Here is a 17,884-nt window from a genome sequence, read left to right as displayed (position 1 = left end):
TGAAAAAATGACACTTTGCTACAATGTAAAGTAGTGAGTGTACAGCTTGTATAACAATGTAAATTTGCTGTCCCTTCAAAATAACTCAACACACAGTCATTAATGTTTAAACCGCTGTCAACAAAAGTGAGTACACCCCTAAGTGAAAATGTTCAAATTGGGCCCAAATAGCCATTTTCCCTCCCCAGTGTCATGTGACTCGTTAGTGTTACAAGGTCTCAGGCGTGAATGGGGAGCAGGTGTGTTAAATTTGATGTTATTGCTCTCACTGTCTCATACTGGTCACTGGAAGTTCAACAGGGCACCTCATGGCAAAGAACTCTCTAAGGATCTGAAAAAAAGAATTGTTGCTCTACATAAAGATGGCCTAGGCTATAAGAAGATTGCCAAGACCCTGAAACTGAGCTGCAGCACAGTGGCCAAGACCATAAAGCGGTTTAACAGGACAGGTTCCACTCAGAACAGACCTTGCCATGGTCGACCAAAGAAGTTGAGTGCACATGCTCAGCGTCGTCATGTCCTGAGGTTGTCTTTGGGAAATAGATGTATGAGTGCTGCCAGCATTGCTGCATAGGTTGAAGGGGTGGTGGGCTCAGGCTGTCAGTGCTCAGACCATACACCGCACACTGCATCAAATTGGTCTGCATGGCTGTCATCCCAGAAGGAAGCCTTTTCTTAGATGATGCACAAGAAAGCCTGCAAACAGTTTGCTGAAGACAAGCAGACTAAGGACATGGATTACTGGAACCATGTCCTGTGGTCAGATGAGACCAAGATAACGTATTTGGTTCAGTTGGTGTCAAGCGTGTGTGGTGGCAACTAGGTGAGGAGTACAAAGACAAGTGTGTCTTGCTTGCAGTCAAGCATGGTGGTGGGAGTGTCATAGTCTGGGGCTGCATGAGTGCTGTCGGCACTGGGGAGCTACAGTTCATTGAGGGAACCATGAATGCCAACATGTACTGTGACATACTGAAGCAGAGCATGATCCCTCCCTTCGAAAACTGGGCGGCAGGGCAGTATTACAACATAACAACCCCAAACACAACAAACTCCAAGATGACCACTGCCTTGCTAAAGAAGCTGAGGGTAAAGGTGATGGACTGTCCAAGCATGTCTCCAGACCTAAACCCTATTGAGCATCTCTGGGGCATCCTCAAATGGAAGGTGGAGGAGTGCAAGGTCTCTAACATCCACCAGCTCCGTGATGTCATCATGGAGGACTGGAAGAGGACTCCAGTGGCAACCTGTGAAGCTCTGGTGCACTCCATGCCCAAGAATGTTAAGGCAGTGCTGGAAAATATTGACACTTTGGGCCCAATTTGGATATTTTAGCATAGGGGTGTAGTCACTTTTGTTGCCAGTGGTTTAGACATTAATGGCTGTTTGTTGAGATATTTTGAGGGGACAGCAAATTTACACTGTTATACAAGCTGTACACTCATTACTTAACATTGTAGCAAAGTGTCATTTCTTCAGTGTTGTCACATGAAAAGATATAATAAAATATTTACAAAAATGTGAGGGTTGTACACACTTTTGTGAGATACTGTATATATGAAATACACTGCAGCTAACTGAATAAACTGCCTGCCTAAAGTATATTAGAAACAGTACAGCAGGAACGGTCTGCAGTGAGATCTAGCTAAACTGTATGCAGTGGATATATATATATATACTAGACTGACTGTATATATATATATATATATATATATATATATATGAAATACACTGCAGCTAACTGAATCAACTGCCTGCCTAAAGTATGTTAGAAACAGTACAGCAGAAATGGTCTGCAGTGAGATCTAGCTAAACTGTATGCAGTGGATATATATATATATATATATATATATATATATATATATATATATATATATATACTAGACTGACTGTATATATATATATATATATATATATATACATATATGAAATACACTGCAGCTAACTGAATCAACTGCCTGCTCAAACTAAATTAAATGACACTCTCTCTACCTCTCTCTCTCTCTCTCTCTCTCTCTCTCTCTCTCCGTCTCTCTCTTAACAACGCCACCAACACACTACACACGGCCAACATGCAGGCGGCCTTATATAGTGTGGGGCGCCCTGCCTTTGGCCAATTATGGCTCTCTTCGCTGACGGCGCTGTGATTGGCCAAAGTATGCGGGTCATAGTGCATGCTTGGCCAATCATCAGCCAGCAATGCACTGCAATGACATTATGGGCGCAAATGGCCCATAATGTTCGATCTTCGTTGAACGATCGAACAGCCGATGTTCGAGTCGGACTCATGTGTTCAGTGGAGGCTATCAAGATTATACCCAGGTCCTTTATCCCATCATCTCTCCAGGTGTATGGAAATTGTGCACTGAGATTTCTTTGTAAAGGTAGGTCAATACCCAGCCCTAATATACTGTATATGATTTACTCTCGTTAACCCTATAGTATGAAACCAGATTGAACAAATCTAACGCGGAGTGCACCAAAGCCAGGGAAGTTTCCACCTCTGTGAGTGCCATGATGATGTCATCCGCAAAAAGGCTTATGGTGTGAGTAGAGTTTTGTATTGGGAACCCCTTAATATCAGGGTGCTTGCGGATATACGTGGCTAAAGGCTCCATTAATAAGTTGAATATCAGGGGGGAAAGGGGGCACCCCTGTCTGGTCCTATTGGAGATGCTGAAGGGTTTGGATAACACTCCCGAAATATATACCTGAGCAGATGGTTTTGAATAGAGGGCCAGGATCACCGACAGGATAGTACCGGAAAACCCAAACTCCTTCAGCACTTGAGTGAGGTATTGCCAGTGGAATCGATCAAAGGCCTTCTCCGCGTCTAATGCCAACAGCAGAGAAGGCCTTTGATGGAGCCCTGCTAGGTGTTATAATGTTTGTTAACCTGCGTGTGGCATAAGAGGTCTGTCTGCCCTTGGTGAAGCCCGTCTGATCTAGATGGATAAGAAGGGGGAAGATGTCAATTAAACATGTAGCAATAAGTTGTTTTTTTTTAAAAGGTGTTTATTTTTTATTTTATAACATAGAAAAGGCAATACAGAGAAGACAACAAAGGAGGGACTGTAAGTACAAATGCGAGAGGTGTGTTCGGTGAAGCACCTACATAGTACAGGCATTGTAAGAAGATTACAAGTCCCTAAAACAGAAATACCCCAGTAACACACATTCATACATTCATACCTACATACATACAACCATTCAAACCTGCAACACATGCGACCCCGTAAAAACAATATAGGTCAAGAATCCCCCCATGTAGTAGATGCTTCATAAAAGACATTCCGTGATTCTCCGTTTTGTATCCTGCCAGACAACAACATTAGAGTACATAAGTAGTAGATCTACTGGGAGAGCTGTGAAGATAAGACATCCCCCCAGAAATCCTTTGATACATCAAGCCATGGTTGCCATATTTTAGTGAACTTCTTAGGGCATGCCCTACTCTTGTATGTAAATTTACATATGGGAAGGATCCCATGAACAATGCGGAAGAAGGCATGGGCTGAAAGAGGGCCCACATCCTTCCAGTGCAGAAGGATGGTTTTACGTGCATAAAATAATAATATACGTAGCAATGTCCTGGCGTGAGTGCGGTGAACATGGTCATTCAGTATTCCCAAGAGTCCCTCCTCCGGGATGTGAGGTATCGGCAGATGGAGTTTGTGATCAAAGAAAGCAAACATTTCCTTCCAGAAGGTTGACAGTCCGGGACAGGTCCAAAACATATGGAAGAAATCGGCAGCAATCATATCACATCTAGCACATGCAATATTCTGTCCGAATCCCATTTGTACCAGCCTAGCTGGAATATAGTGCAGTCGGTGTATGAACTTAAATTGGACCAGTATGTCAGCCGTGCTAATGATATCCTGAAAACATATCTCAGTTGCCTCTTCCCAGTCCTCCTTCAGAAAGCTCAGGCATAGACAATAGCCGTTTGCGGTGAGAGTTCTGGAAGGGATCAGCTCCCACCAATTGGAGGCGACTGTAAAAGGTCGTCACCAGTTTGGCAATTTCTGGAAAAGACAGGAGATCTTCAATAGACGATTCCGTGAGCTCAGTGGTCAAGGATCCGAATTGCGCCTGGATGGCGTGTCTGAGTAAGAAACTCCCCAACCCCGGTCACAGCCACCGGAGTTTGTGAGGGTCGCAGTGCTGCAAAACAATAAAACCACACATACATCACACATACAACAATACAACTGTGTACAGAACAATAATCATTACCCAGTAAGGGTAGCTTTACCCCTGGCCAGCTCCAGAACAAGGGAGAGGGCCTATACCCAAAACTTGTACCATGTACGGGGCGCATGGCCAGCAACAGGAGACAAAAAGATGTCAGGAAACAAAAAAAATAGTTAGTGTTCAACAGGTATCAATCGGGGGATTGAACCCCAAGATAGCTCACGCCAGAAAAAGAACTGGACAAGGTACTCTCCTCACAGGGGATGTAAACGGTCAAGGAGGGGGCACCCAGGAACACAGTGGGCCCTCTCAATCACAAAACAAGGGGATAATTGAGTGCGGCCAAATTCTTGCTCGAGCCAGCTTTCAAGGAAGGCTACGGGATCAGGGCCCTCCACCCGTTCCGGGAGACCAACCAGACACAGGTTGTTTCTGCGGAGATGATTCTCGAGGTCATCGAGCTTGTCTTCCAGGGTTGCAATCTTCCCCCATGCATATTAAGTTTGGGCAGGATGGGGTTAATAGTGTCTTCTAGATCACTAATGCATTGCTCAGTTTCAGTGACCGGACCGCACAATTTCTGCATGTCCTGCCGCATAATGGTCAGGTCAATCTTCAGCCCATCCACCTTCCCCATAAGATCCACATGGTTTAGCTTGATAATGGCGAGGACCTCAGAAAGCATGAGTTCCCCGCCACCATCCACGACCGCCGGGCCCAGGGTTGCCTGCGGATGTACAAACGGATGGTCTGGGATCTCAGGGGAGGCTGGTGGGAAGGCATCCTGGCTGTCTGCAAAGAGATCTGGAGGCTGGGGATGTACTAGGCCCATGGCTGGTGGTGCGGCGGCCATCTTGGCAGGATCCGGTGGTGATGCTCATCTTTGGCGGAGGTTGTTTCTTCCCTCACAGCTTTCCCATCCACCAAAATGCCTCTCCAGGGTAGAGGAGATGCCCCGGGTCGTTGTGGGCAAGAAATAAAGCGTTTTCTGGTTATGGTCGATCAGGATGGAGAAGGATTGCAGAAGGAGAGACTGGAGCTACACAGGAACATGTCTGCTCACATCCCGCTCCAGGCCACGCCCTCATGTATCAATAAGTTTAGCATATAATTTCTCATCAATATTGAGTAGGGAGATAGGTCTAAAATTTGGGGGAGAAGTTGGATCCTTCCCTGGCTTCGATAGAGTCACAATGAGTGCTTTCAGCATTTCAGGTGGGAAGGAGGAAGAGGCAGCAGCGGCGTTGAAGGTACGTTCCAGATAAGGAGTGAGTAGGATTTTAAAGGTCTTATAATATTCTCCATTAAATCCGTCTGGACCTGGAGATTTATTCACTGGGAAGGATTTAATTAACTTCTAGATCTCTAATATATTAAAGGGCAGGTTTAACTTTTGTAGCTGATGTTGGGACAGTTTAGGAAGGGATATCTTCTGTAAAAATTGATTTATCAGATCAGAGTTAGGTTGGCAGGTCTCAGTGCCAATTTTAGATTGTATAAAGTGCTATAATAAAGGCTAAATGCGTCTGCTATATCTTGGGGATGGTGTAGTTTATCGTTGGTGTGTGGACGGATTAACCACTTGCCGACCGCCGCACGACTATATACGTCGGCAGAATGGCACGGGCAGGCAAAAGGACGTATATGTACGTCCTTGCCTGCCCGCGGGTGGGGGGTCCGATCGGACCCCCCCCCGGTGCCTGCGGCGGTCGGCAAATCTCCCCCGGCGATCGGAGGTGAGGGGGAGGCCATCCATTCGTGGCCCCCCCCTCGCGATCGCTCTCAGCCAATGGGATCATTTCCCTGCCTCTGTATTGTACACAGAGGCAGAGGAAATGATGTCATCTCTCCTCGGCTCGGTATTTTCCGTTCCGGGCCGAGGAGAGAAGACTGAAATGTAAGTGCACCAACACACTACACACAGTAGAACATGCCAGGCACACTAAACACCCCGATCCCCCCCCCGATCGCCCCCCGATCCCCCCCCAATCACCCCCCCCCGTCACAAACTGACACCAAGCAGGTTTTTTTTTTTTTTTTTTTTTCTGATTACTGTATTGGTGTCAGTTTGTGACAGTTACAGTGTCAGGGCAGTGAGTGTTAGACGCCCTGTAGGTCTAGGGTACCCCCCTAACCCCCCCTAATAAAGTTTTAGCCCCTTGATCACCCCCTGTCACCAGTGTCGCTAAGCGATCATTTTTCTGATCGCTGTATTAGTGTCGCTGGTGACGCTAGTTAGGGACGTAAATATTTAGGTTCGCCGTCAGCGTTTTATAGCGACAGGGACCCCCATATACTACCGAATAAATGTTTTAACCCCTTGATTGCCCCCTAGTTAACCCTTTCACCACTGATCACTGTATAACCGTTATGGGTGACGCTGGTTAGTTTGTTTATTTTTTATAGTGTCAGGGCACCCGCCGTTTATTACCGAATAAAGATTTAGCCCCCTGATCACCCGACGGTGATATGCGTCGCCCCAGGCAGCGTCAGATTAGCGCCAGTACCGCTAACACCCACGCACGCAGCATACGCCTCCCTTAGTGGTATAGTATCTGTACAGATCAATATCTGATCCGATCAGATCTATACTAGCGTCCCCAGCAGTTTAGGGTTCCCAAAAACACAGTGTTAGCGGGATCAGCCCAGATACCTGCTAGCACCTGCATTTTGCCCCTCCGCCCAGCTCGGCCCAGCCCACCCAAGTGCAGTATCGATCGATCACTGTCACTTACAAAACACTAAACGCATAACTGCAGCGTTCGCAGAGTCAGGCCTGATCCCTGCGATCGCTAACAGTTTTTTTGGTAGCATTTTGGTGAAATGGCAAGCACCAGCCCCAGGCAGCGTCAGGTTAGTGCCAGTACCGCTAACACCCATGCACCGTACACCTCCCTTAGTGGTATAGTATCTGAACGCATCAATATCTGATCCGATCAGATCTATACTAGCGTCCCCAGCAGTTTAGGGTTCCCAAAAACGCAGTGTTAGCGGGATCAACCCAGATACCTGCTAGCAACTGCGTTTTACCCCTCCGCCCGGCCCAGCCCAGCCCACCCAAGTGCAGTATCGATCGATCACTGTCACTTACAAAACACTAAACGCATAACTGCAGCGTTCGCAGAGTCAGGCCTGATCCCTGCGATCGCTAACAGTTTTTTTTGTAGCGTTTTGGTGAACTGGCAAGCACCAGCCCCAGGCAGCGTCAGGTTAGTGCCAGTAGCGCTAAAACCCACGCACGCACCGTACACCTCCCTTAGTGGTATAGTATCTGAACTGATCAATATCTGATCCGATCAGATCTATACTGGCGTCCCCAGCAGTTTAGGGTTCCCAAAAACGCAGTGTTAGCGGGATCAGCCCAGATACCTGCTAGCACCTGCGTTTTGCCCCTCCGCCCGGCCCAGCCCAGCCCACCCAAGTGCAGTATCGATCGATCACTGTCACTTACAAAACACTAAATGCATAACTGCAGCGTTCGCAGAGTCAGGCCTGATCCCTGCGATCGTTAACAGTTTTTTTGGTAGCGTTTTGGTGAACTGGCAAGCGCCAGCGGCCTAGTACACCCCGGTCGTAGTCAAACCAGCACTGCAGTAACACTTGGTGACGTGGCGAGTCCCATAAGTGCAGTTCAAGCTGGTGAGGTGGCAAGCACAAATAGTGTCCCGCTGCCACCAAGAAGACAAACACAGGCCCGTCATGCCCATAGTGCCCTTCCTGCTGCATTCGCCAATCCTAATTGGGAACCCACCACTTCTGCAGCGCCCGTACTTCCCCCATTCACATCCCCAACCAAATGCAGTCGGCTGCATGAGAGGCATTTTTATGTCCTCCCGAGTACCCCTACCCAACGAACCCCCCCAAAAAAGATGTCGTGTCTGCAGCAAGCGCGGATATAGGCGTGACACCCGCTATTATTGTCCCTCCTGTCCTGACAATCCTGGTCTTTGCATTGGTGAATGTTTTGAACGCTACCATTCACTAGTTGAGTATTAGCGTAGGGTACAGCATTGCACAGACTAGGACACACTTTCACAGGGTCTCCCAAGATGCCATCGCATTTTGAGAGACCCGAACCTGGAACCGGTTACAGTTATAAAAGTTACAGTTACAAAAAAAGTGTAAAAAAAAAAAAAACACAAACAAAAATATAAAATAAAAAATAATAGTTGTCGTTTTATTGTTCTCTCTCTATTCTCTCTCTCTCTATTCTCTCTATTGTTCTGCTCTTTTTTACTGTATTCTATTCTGCAATGTTTTATTGTTATTATGTTTTATCATGTTTGCTTTTCAGGTCTGCAATTTTTTATACTTTACCGTTTACTGTGCTTTATTGTTAACCATATTTTTGTCTTCAGGTACAGCATTCACGACTTTGAGTGGTTATACCAGAATGATGCTTGCAGGTTTAGGTATCATCTTGGTATCATTCTTTTCAGCCAGCGGTCGGCTTTCATGTAAAAGCAATCCTAGCGGCTAATTAGCCTCTAGACTGCTTTTACAAGCAGTGGGAGAGAATGCCCCCCCCACCGTCTTACGTGTTTTTCTCTGGCTCTCCTGTCTCAACAGGGAACCTGAGAATGCAGCCGGTGATTCAGCCAGCTGACCATAGAGCTGATCAGAGACCAGAGTGGCTCCAAACATCTCTATGGCCTAAGAAACCGGAAGCTACGAGCATTTTATGACTTAGATTTCGCCGGATGTAAATAGCACCATTGGGAAATTGGGAAAGCATTTTATCATACCGATCTTGGTGTGGTCAGATGCTTTGAGGGCAGAGGAGAAATCTAGGGTCTAATAGACCCCAATTTTTTCAAAAAAGAGTACCTGTCACTACCTATTGCTATCATAGGGGATATTTACATTCCCTGAGATAACAATAAAAATGATTAAAAAAAAAAAAATGAAAGGAACAGTTTTAAAATAAGATAAAAAAGCAAAAAAAAATAAAGAAAAAAAAAAAAAAAAAAAAAAGCACCCCTGTCCCCCCTGCTCTCGCGCTAAGGCGAACGCAAGCGTCGGTCTGGCGTCAAATGTAAACAGCAATTGCACCATGCATGTGAGGTATCACCGCGACGGTCAGATCGAGGGCAGTAATTTTAGCAGTAGACCTCCTCTGTAAATCTAAAGTGGTAACCTGTAAAGGCTTTTAAAGGCTTTTAAAAATGTATTTATTTTGTTGTCACTGCACGTTTGTGCGCAATTGTAAAGCATGTCATGTTTGGTATCCATGTACTCGGCCTAAGATCATCTTTTTTATTTCATCAAACATTTGGGCAATATAGTGTGTTTTAGTGCATTAAAATGTAAAAAAGTGTGTTTTTTCCCCAAAAAATGCGTTTGAAAAATCGCTGCGCAAATACTGTGTGAAAAAAAAAACACCCACCATTTTAATCTGTAGGGCATTTGCTTTAAAAAAATATATAATGTGTGGGGGTTCAAAGTAATTTTCTTGCAAAAAAAAATAATTTTTTCATGTAGTATTTTGCAGACCTCACTTTTTGTCACAAAGTTTTGAAAATTAAAAAAAGAAAAAAAAAATTTTTTTTTGTGTCTTTCTTCATTTTCAAAAACAAATGAGAGCTGCAAAATACTCACCATGCCTCTCAGCAAATAGCTTGGGGTGTCTACTTTCCAAAATGGGGTCATTTGGGGGGGGTTTGTGCCACCTGGGCATTCAATGGCCTCCGAAACTGTGATAGGCAGTGAAGAGTGAAATCAAAAATGTACACCCTTAGAAATCCTGAAGGCGGTGATTGGTTTTCGGGGTCCCGTACGCGGCTAGGCTCCTAAAAAGTCCCACACATGTGGTATCCCCGTACTCAAGAGAAGCAGCAGAATGTATTTTGGGGTGCAATTCCACATATGCCCATGACCTGTGTGAGCAATATATCATTTAGTGACAACTTTGTGCAAAAAAAAAAATAAATTATCACTTTCCCGCAACTTGTGTCAAAATATAAAATATTCCATGGACTCAACATGCCTCTCAGCAAATAGCTTGGGGGGTCTACTTTCCAAAATGGGGTCATTTGGGGGGGGGTTGTGCCAACTGGGCATTTTATGGCCTTCAAAACTGTGATAGGTAGTGAGGAGTAAAATCAAAAATGTACGCCCTTAGAAATCCTGAAGGCAGTGATTGGTTTTCGGGGCCCCGTATGTGGCTAGGCTCCCAAAAAGTCCCACACATGTGGTATCCCCATACTCAGGAGAAGCAGCTAAATGTATTTTGGGGTGCAATTCCACATATGCCCATGGCCTGTGTGAGCAATATATCATTTAGTGACAACTTTTTGTAATTTTTTTTTTTTTTTTTCATTATTCAATCACTTGGGACAAAAAAAATGAATATTCAATGGGCTCAACATGCCTCTCAGCAATTTCCTTCGGGTGTCTACTTTCCAAAATGGGGTCATTTGTGGGGGTTTTGTACTGCCCTGTCATTTTAGCACCTCAAGAAATGACATAGGCAGTCATAAATTAAAGACTGTGTAAATTCCAGAAAATGTACCCTAGTTTGTAGGCGCTATAACTTTTGCGCAAACCAATAAATATACACTTATTGACATTTTTTTTACCAAAGACATGTGGCCAAATACATTTTGGCCTAAATGTATGACTAAAATTGAGTTTATTGGATTTTTTTTAGAACAAAAAGTAGAAAATATCATTTTTTTTCAAAATTTTCGGTCTTTTTCCGTGTATAGCGCAAAAAATAAAAACGGCAGAGGTGATCAAATACCATCAAAAGAAAGCTCTATTTGTGGGAAGAAAAGGACGCAAATTTCGTTTGGTTACAGCATTGCATGACCGCGCAATTAGCAGTTAAAGCGACGCAGTGCCAAATTGTAAAAAGTGCTCTGGTCAGGAAGGGAGTAAATCCTTCCGGGGCTGAAGTGGTTAAGTATGGTATTTTGGTTTTATATCTATGACCTTTCAATTTTGGTGCTAATAATTTCCCCGCTCTGTTTCCTGTGGTATAATGTGACATTTTCAGTTTTCGAGATGCTTTTTCAAAGTTCTCCAATAGTATAATTCATACCTTAATTGAGTTAATGTTTGGGACAATTGTGGGGAAGGTTTTGTTTGTTGCTTGTTTCTATTTTAAAAATTTAATTTGTAAGCTCTTTTACATGCTTTTGCCGCTGCCTCTTGGCCCTTGCCCCCAATTGAATAAGTATCCCTCTTATATATGCTTTATGAGCATTCCATAAAACAAAGTGATCCTTCACTGAGGAATCATTGGTTGAAAAAAACTGTTTCAAATGCATTTCTAGGTGGTGTCTAGATTCTGTTTGTTGCAGGAGAAATAAGTTAACCCTCCACATTGGAGTTGCAGTGTTAGCCACAGAGTCCTCTATAGACAATGTAATGGAGGCATGGTCTGTCCAGGTAATGTTATTTATAGAGGCAGAAGTCACCTTGACCAGCATCCGTTGATCCACTAGGAATAGGTCAATCCATGAATATGCCCTGTGAGGGAGGAAAAAAGGTAAAGCCCCTTTCCCCTGCATGTAGGCATCTCCATGCATCAAATAACTCCTGTTGATGAATAGGTGTTAGCAGAGAAGGGCCTATACGTCTTACTCCAGAAGAGGAGTCTATTGAAGGGAGTTGTGTTGAAATCACCACATATCATTAGTAGTCCTTTTTGATGGAAGCGTACCTTCCTCATTAATTTATAGAAAAAGCGCAGTTGGTGATGGTTAGGCGAGTACACATTGACAATTGTGTAAGTGGTCGAGTTTTCGCACACCAAAATCAAGAAGCCTTGAGGGTCCCTGACTTCTTTGTGTAAGGTGAACGCCACAGAATCCCTAATGGCCGTTAGGACTCCTTTTGTTTTGTTTCTGCATTTGCGGTGAAAACGTTGGGGAATTGCCTGTGATAGCAGGTGGGTGGAGAAAGGCTGCAAAAATGTGTTTCCTGTGCACACAGGATATCGCAGTTGTAAGAAAGTGCTTCCTTCCACAGGGATTTCCTCTTCACTGGGTGATTAAGGCCTTTAAAGTTTATGGAGAGGAATGTAATTCCCATATTGGGGGAGGTATTGTGCTTGTGTTGTGTGCATGAAGTAATTTCATTTGTAGGTTGTGGGCTTCCTCTCGTGGCCAAATTGGAGAAGGCAAGTAGCATGCAATTTGCAAATAATAAAAGTTTATAGCATACTCACTGCTTGTGAAGGGTTGTGGATTCCTGCGGGATTGTCTTTGCATCCAGTTGGAGATCCTTCCAGAGGGATCTGCTATACGAAGTTTGACGTTCGTTGCAAACTTTACATGGTTGTTGACTGTGATAGTAGATGAAAAAGGAGAAACAAAACATAAAAACAGAGAAATAAAGGGTTAGAGTAACTATATAACTGGTGAAATAACATTTGTAAGGGTTTTCCCCGTAACAGTAGTAGGTAAGAAAAATACCCGTATGCAGCACTGTGCTGCTCAAAATTGAGTGAGGGGTGAGTTCAAGTCCATAGGCTCTCCTGGGTAACCTCCCAGTAGGGTTGCCACATCATCCCTTTAATCCAGGACACGCATTAATTACACAGGTTCTGTGGCTGATTAAGTTGGTAATTAAACTCACTTGGTGCCTTATCTGCATTAAATCAGCCTCAGAACCTGTGTAATTCATATGTGTGCTGGATTAAAGGGATGATGTGGCAACCCTACCTCCCAGGGCTTAAGGTAGTTATTTTATTCCATCCGGGTTTAGGAATGCGATTTAGCATTTTTGCTTGTGACTTTTTTCCAGTCAGGATCCACCTGCTTTGCAGGTCTTGTGGAGGTGCGTTCATCTGTCTGTTCAGGAAGGATCTTCCATTTCTCCAGTAGAGAAAGACCCTTCTCCAGAGATTCAACTATGTGTGTGCTTCCTTCTTTCACGATGATGAGTTTAGTGGGGTACCCCCATCTGTAGACAATTTTATGGTTTCTGAGTGTCTTAGTGATAGAATTTAAATGTTTCCTCTTTTGCAACATGTATTGGGACAAATTGCAAATTTTGGTATTGTGTGGTGATTTGGTCCCTTTTGCGCATCACCATCATAAGTTGCTCTTTAGCATGGTAAAAATGGAGATGGAGTATCACGTCCCTGGGCACTTGTTCAGTGCTGGTTTGGGTAAACGGTGGATTCTGTGCTCCACTCTAGATTCTACAGCGTGGATTTCAGTGTTACACTGCTTATTTTTTTAAATGTCCTTCCTTTTTTCTGCACAATCCAATTACATTGGCTGTTCAGTAGTTCGATTATCAACTTTTTCTTTGAGCAGAGCATTTAAATCTCGCCCCTTCCTTTTCCCTTTACACTTAAGAAAGGAGCGCACATGCTCTGTACAAGCTTTGCTCATGCCCTGAATTGCATTGTGGTTCCTCTACACCCCATTGATGTCACACGCCCAGAAGCGTTGCTCCCTGAGAGGATCATCTCCACCACCTCCAGTCATCCACAGGATCAGCCGGCTTCCTCTTTGGTTCACCGTAGCTCCCACAGTTAGACTCTCTGCTCACCCAGGACATGCTATAGACGCTGTAGAAGATCCCAAGTGATTTGATCTCCCATGAGCACACCATTTCTTACTTTGATGTAAGTGTTGGATATTCTATATTACTGCATATTAAACATTGCACTTAGAGGCACTTTTCTGTTTTTTCTTATGTTAAATCCAATTGAGAATCTGTGGCAAGAGTTGAAAATTGCTGTTCACAGATGCTCTCCATCCAATCTGACAGAGCTTGAGCTATTTTACAAAGAAGAATGGGCAAAAATGTCACTCTCTAGATGTGCAAAGCTGGTAAAAAAAGACTTGCAGCTGTAATTGCAGCGAAAAAGGTAGTTCTACAAAGTATTGACTCAGGGAGGCTGAATACAAATGCATGCCACACTTTTCACATATTTATTTGTAAAAATAATTGAAAACCATTTATCATTTTCCTTCCACTTCACATTTATGTGCCACTTTGTGTTGGTCTATCACATAAAATCCCAATTAAATACATTTATGTTTTTGGTTTTAACGTGACGAAATGTGGAAAATTTCAAGGGGTATGAATACTTTATCAAGGCACTGTATGTAAAAAAAAAAAAAGACATTTAAATTGACTCATGGTTGCAAGTTTTTGCTGGCAATGCAACAAAATAATAACTCCTGAACCATACCAGGCCACATGCCCTCAACATGGGGCGTGCTTTGGGGCAGGGAGGGCTCTGCCCAAAGTACCTTGTCCCCATGTTGATGGGGACAAGGGCCTCTTCCCTATCCTGGGCTATAGTTGTGGATGTCTGCGGGCAGTGGGTCCTGGGTTCCTCCTGGTGCACAACAATGCCCAGCCTCATGTGCCAAGAGTATGCAGCCCTAACCCAACCTAACCTAAGCCCAACCCCTGAAAAACAACCCCACACCATAATCTACCCTCCACCAAATTATTTAGACTGGTGCACAATGCAAGGTCCATAAAGACACGGATGAGCGAGTTTGGGGTGGAGTAACTTGACTGGCTTTCAGAGTCCTGACCTCTACCCAAAAGAACACCTTTGGGATGAATTGGAGAGGAGACTGTGAGCCAGGCCTTCTTGTCCTATATCAGTGCCTTCCCTCACAAATGCGCTTCTGGAAAAATGGTCAAACATTCCCATAGACACTCTTAAACTCCCAGAAGAGTTGAAGATGTTATAGCTGTGTAACACCCTTTACCTTTAGGTAGGTGCTAGAATGGGATTTTTCTGAGTTTAAGATATCATTGTAGGCAAATTTAGACAGGCCTGTGCTTTAGGTTGGGCCTGTTTGTTTTGGTTTGAGGCTGGGTGTGTTTAGCGTAGTGGTGGGTGTGATCACCTGGCCCTGAAGTTTGAGTAGCAGGCAGCTCATGTGAGGAGCTCTGGCCAATCCCCATTTGGTATTGGCAGGGGGCAGGCCTCCCATATAAGCTGGGGTCACATGCTGCCCAAGGGTTTCTGACGGTGCAGGAAAAAGGAGAATTGAGTATTAGGTAGCTGCCGCAGGGTGTCCCCACTTGGGGGGGGGGGGGGGCGCCGAGTGTGGAGGAGGGCTGGAGGAGCTGCTAGGATGTATTCCTGGATAAAGATCTCCACCATGGAGTTGGTGTCAAGCTGCTGTGACCGGGGAACACAGGACTTGCACTTTGGAGAAGGTCAGTAAGGAAGAAGCAAAAGGAGAACTGTTAGGAGTAGTGCAGAATGCTGTGGCTGGGGAACACAGTGTTTGCAGTTATGGACTGGCTGGGAGCAGTAGTCCGGTTATTGCCGTGTGTTAGGCCGTCGGGGAGAGGAACCAAGTATCTCTGGCCTGGTAAAGTACTCTGATAATACCATTCAAAAGACTGTGTAGCTACTAAATTCACTGAGCCACTGGAGGGGAGGTATTGTATGCCTCTGACTTATTGATTTGCTGAAGCAACACCATTCAAGAGATTTTATTACAGTAACAAAGTACAGCCATCACATCATTCAGAGCGATCCCTTTTTGTCTTACTGGAAGTGATGAGAATCTAACAGTTTTGCAGTAAAGGATTTGTACAAGAGGAGATCGAGGTAGTTATACTTTGTAGGAGTCAGTGCAGAGGAGGAAGAGGTGCAATAGTCTGCAGTTGAGATAAGCAGGAGAACAGACTGTGAATGTTAGAAGTACATCATTTTCAGGGCTAAAGCTGCTAATCAATGTTCTACAAATGTGATGACGATTCAATATGTGCTATGGGCATCCCATATGTTCCTTTAACCCAACCAAGTTGTATCCCGCAATAAACACAACAAAACTACCCAAATGACTGCTCATTGTCTCAGTGGTGATATATTGGGGTCTGGCAGCAGGGTGATTTGGTGGATGTTTGTAACTCGTAGCAACCTACCGCTACATTCGGAGGTCCCACCGAGATCCGCCTTCACGGTTAACCTGCTGGCCGTCGCCCCTAGCAACCGATAAAAGCTGGGGGAGACTTTGCTTGTTTTGCCAAATTTGGGATATATTAAGGAAAAGGGCTGTGTGTTTGCCTTTAAAATTGACTTTGTTACATGCCTTACCCCATAGCAACCAAAATCAAGCTTGCCGCCAAGTGTTATTGAACATAACAACCGTCCAGGATCAGCGCTGCTGTCACTCTCCCTGCACTCAGTTGTATTAATGGACACTCACAACAGCGATAAGTCCTGCAACTCCATGACTGTAACCGTGTACTATCACCCATGGCAACCACGGTGAGCGATCACGCTTATTGGATTACAAATATGTCTGGCGCTTTGCACAGCGCAGACATTACCCACTGTTTGCAAAATGTGAATGACTTTATTAATCCTGCTGAACACAGTGGAGAGTGGAGAGTGAGGTTGTGGATGTCTATTGTTGCCCCTAGGAACAGAGCCACAAGGGGTGTCGCTGACTGGGTCTGCACGGTCAGTCCCTTACGGTAAGACATTGCAATGGAGAGACTTTCCCGTGTTAACGGTGACCGCTGCAAAGTTTGCCTGCCATCAGTTCCAGTGCTGTGACACAGTTTCCAAAACTTTTAAACTTGGATAGTGCTTGCAATTCAACAGCGCGTGCCACCAGGTGTCACTCTGGCGCACACTGAATATGTATGCTTACAGTTCCTCGCACGCTGAACCAACAAGTGAGTGGGTGGAGTTACGCCCCACCTGAGAGCTAAAAAGTATTCAGCAAGCTACGTGCCAGACATGAGGCAAAGGAAAATGGCAGAAAGTGGTCGGAGAATGCACGCTATGCAGTGGTCGCCTGATTTGCAGGATCGGGTGCTGGTCGATACCGGCATCAGGCTGGAACTTACCGGATGACTTGCCCTGGGGGTGGTTGGAGAAGTGGAGCGGTTGTGCATGTTATGTCCCGGGTGCCACATACCTACGGCTGGAGTCAGCGCCTGGGCCCAGTGCGGACATTGTGGCAATCCACTAACCCACTTAGGGCCAGTGCAGCAAGAGATTAAGTATTATTCTACAAGCCTGCTCACAGGACTGTGCATGCCGCAACTGCAGGTGACTCAGAAGGCCAGAGAGGGCCATGTGTCACCTACCCCAGCAGTGAAGAAACTTTCACCAGGCTCGTCCATCCCTGAGTTCTGGGACATAAAAGGGGAAGAGGATGTCGGGAAGAGCCGGCTCCAAGTAGGACCCTTGCTGTGCCCATCTGGAAGGAGCCCATGCTGCAGGAGGGGAATCCCTCAGGCAAGCCGGATGAGGTGAGCGAGGGCCGGGTCATAGACTGGGGTTCGCCTAGATTGCTGGACGAATTTGGTTCTATGGAGAAGTTGTTTGCTTGGTCTTCCCCAGAGGAGGCTTCTTCCAGGGATGAGGAGCCATGGGTTACAGAGGACTCTCCATCCACCGTAACCCCAGATGAAGTAGTGGAGTAACCACAACTCCCAGCGCAAACCCTGGGTCAATCCCACAGACTCTTCACAAGTCCGCCCTCTACTATTCAAGCCAGGGTGCCCACCTACCGTCAATGGGTCAGTAAGGCCTCTGATTCTTGTGTTCTGCCTGGCCGGTGGAAGCCTAAGGATTTTCCCAGGTTTTCCCGGTTTCAGTGAGAGGTGCAAAGGAGGGTTGCCTTGGAGTGGGGCCTGGACTACCCATATGTCTCATCCCAGATCATGGACATTGTTGAGGACTCCTGGGAGAAGTGGGAGAATGACCTGGTCTTGGACTATCTAAATGTACCCA

Source organism: Aquarana catesbeiana, linkage group LG09 (assembly GCF_042186555.1).
Source record: "Aquarana catesbeiana isolate 2022-GZ linkage group LG09, ASM4218655v1, whole genome shotgun sequence".
NCBI classification, from domain to species: domain Eukaryota; kingdom Metazoa; phylum Chordata; class Amphibia; order Anura; family Ranidae; genus Aquarana; species Aquarana catesbeiana.
This window is presented reverse-complemented; position numbering follows the sequence as displayed.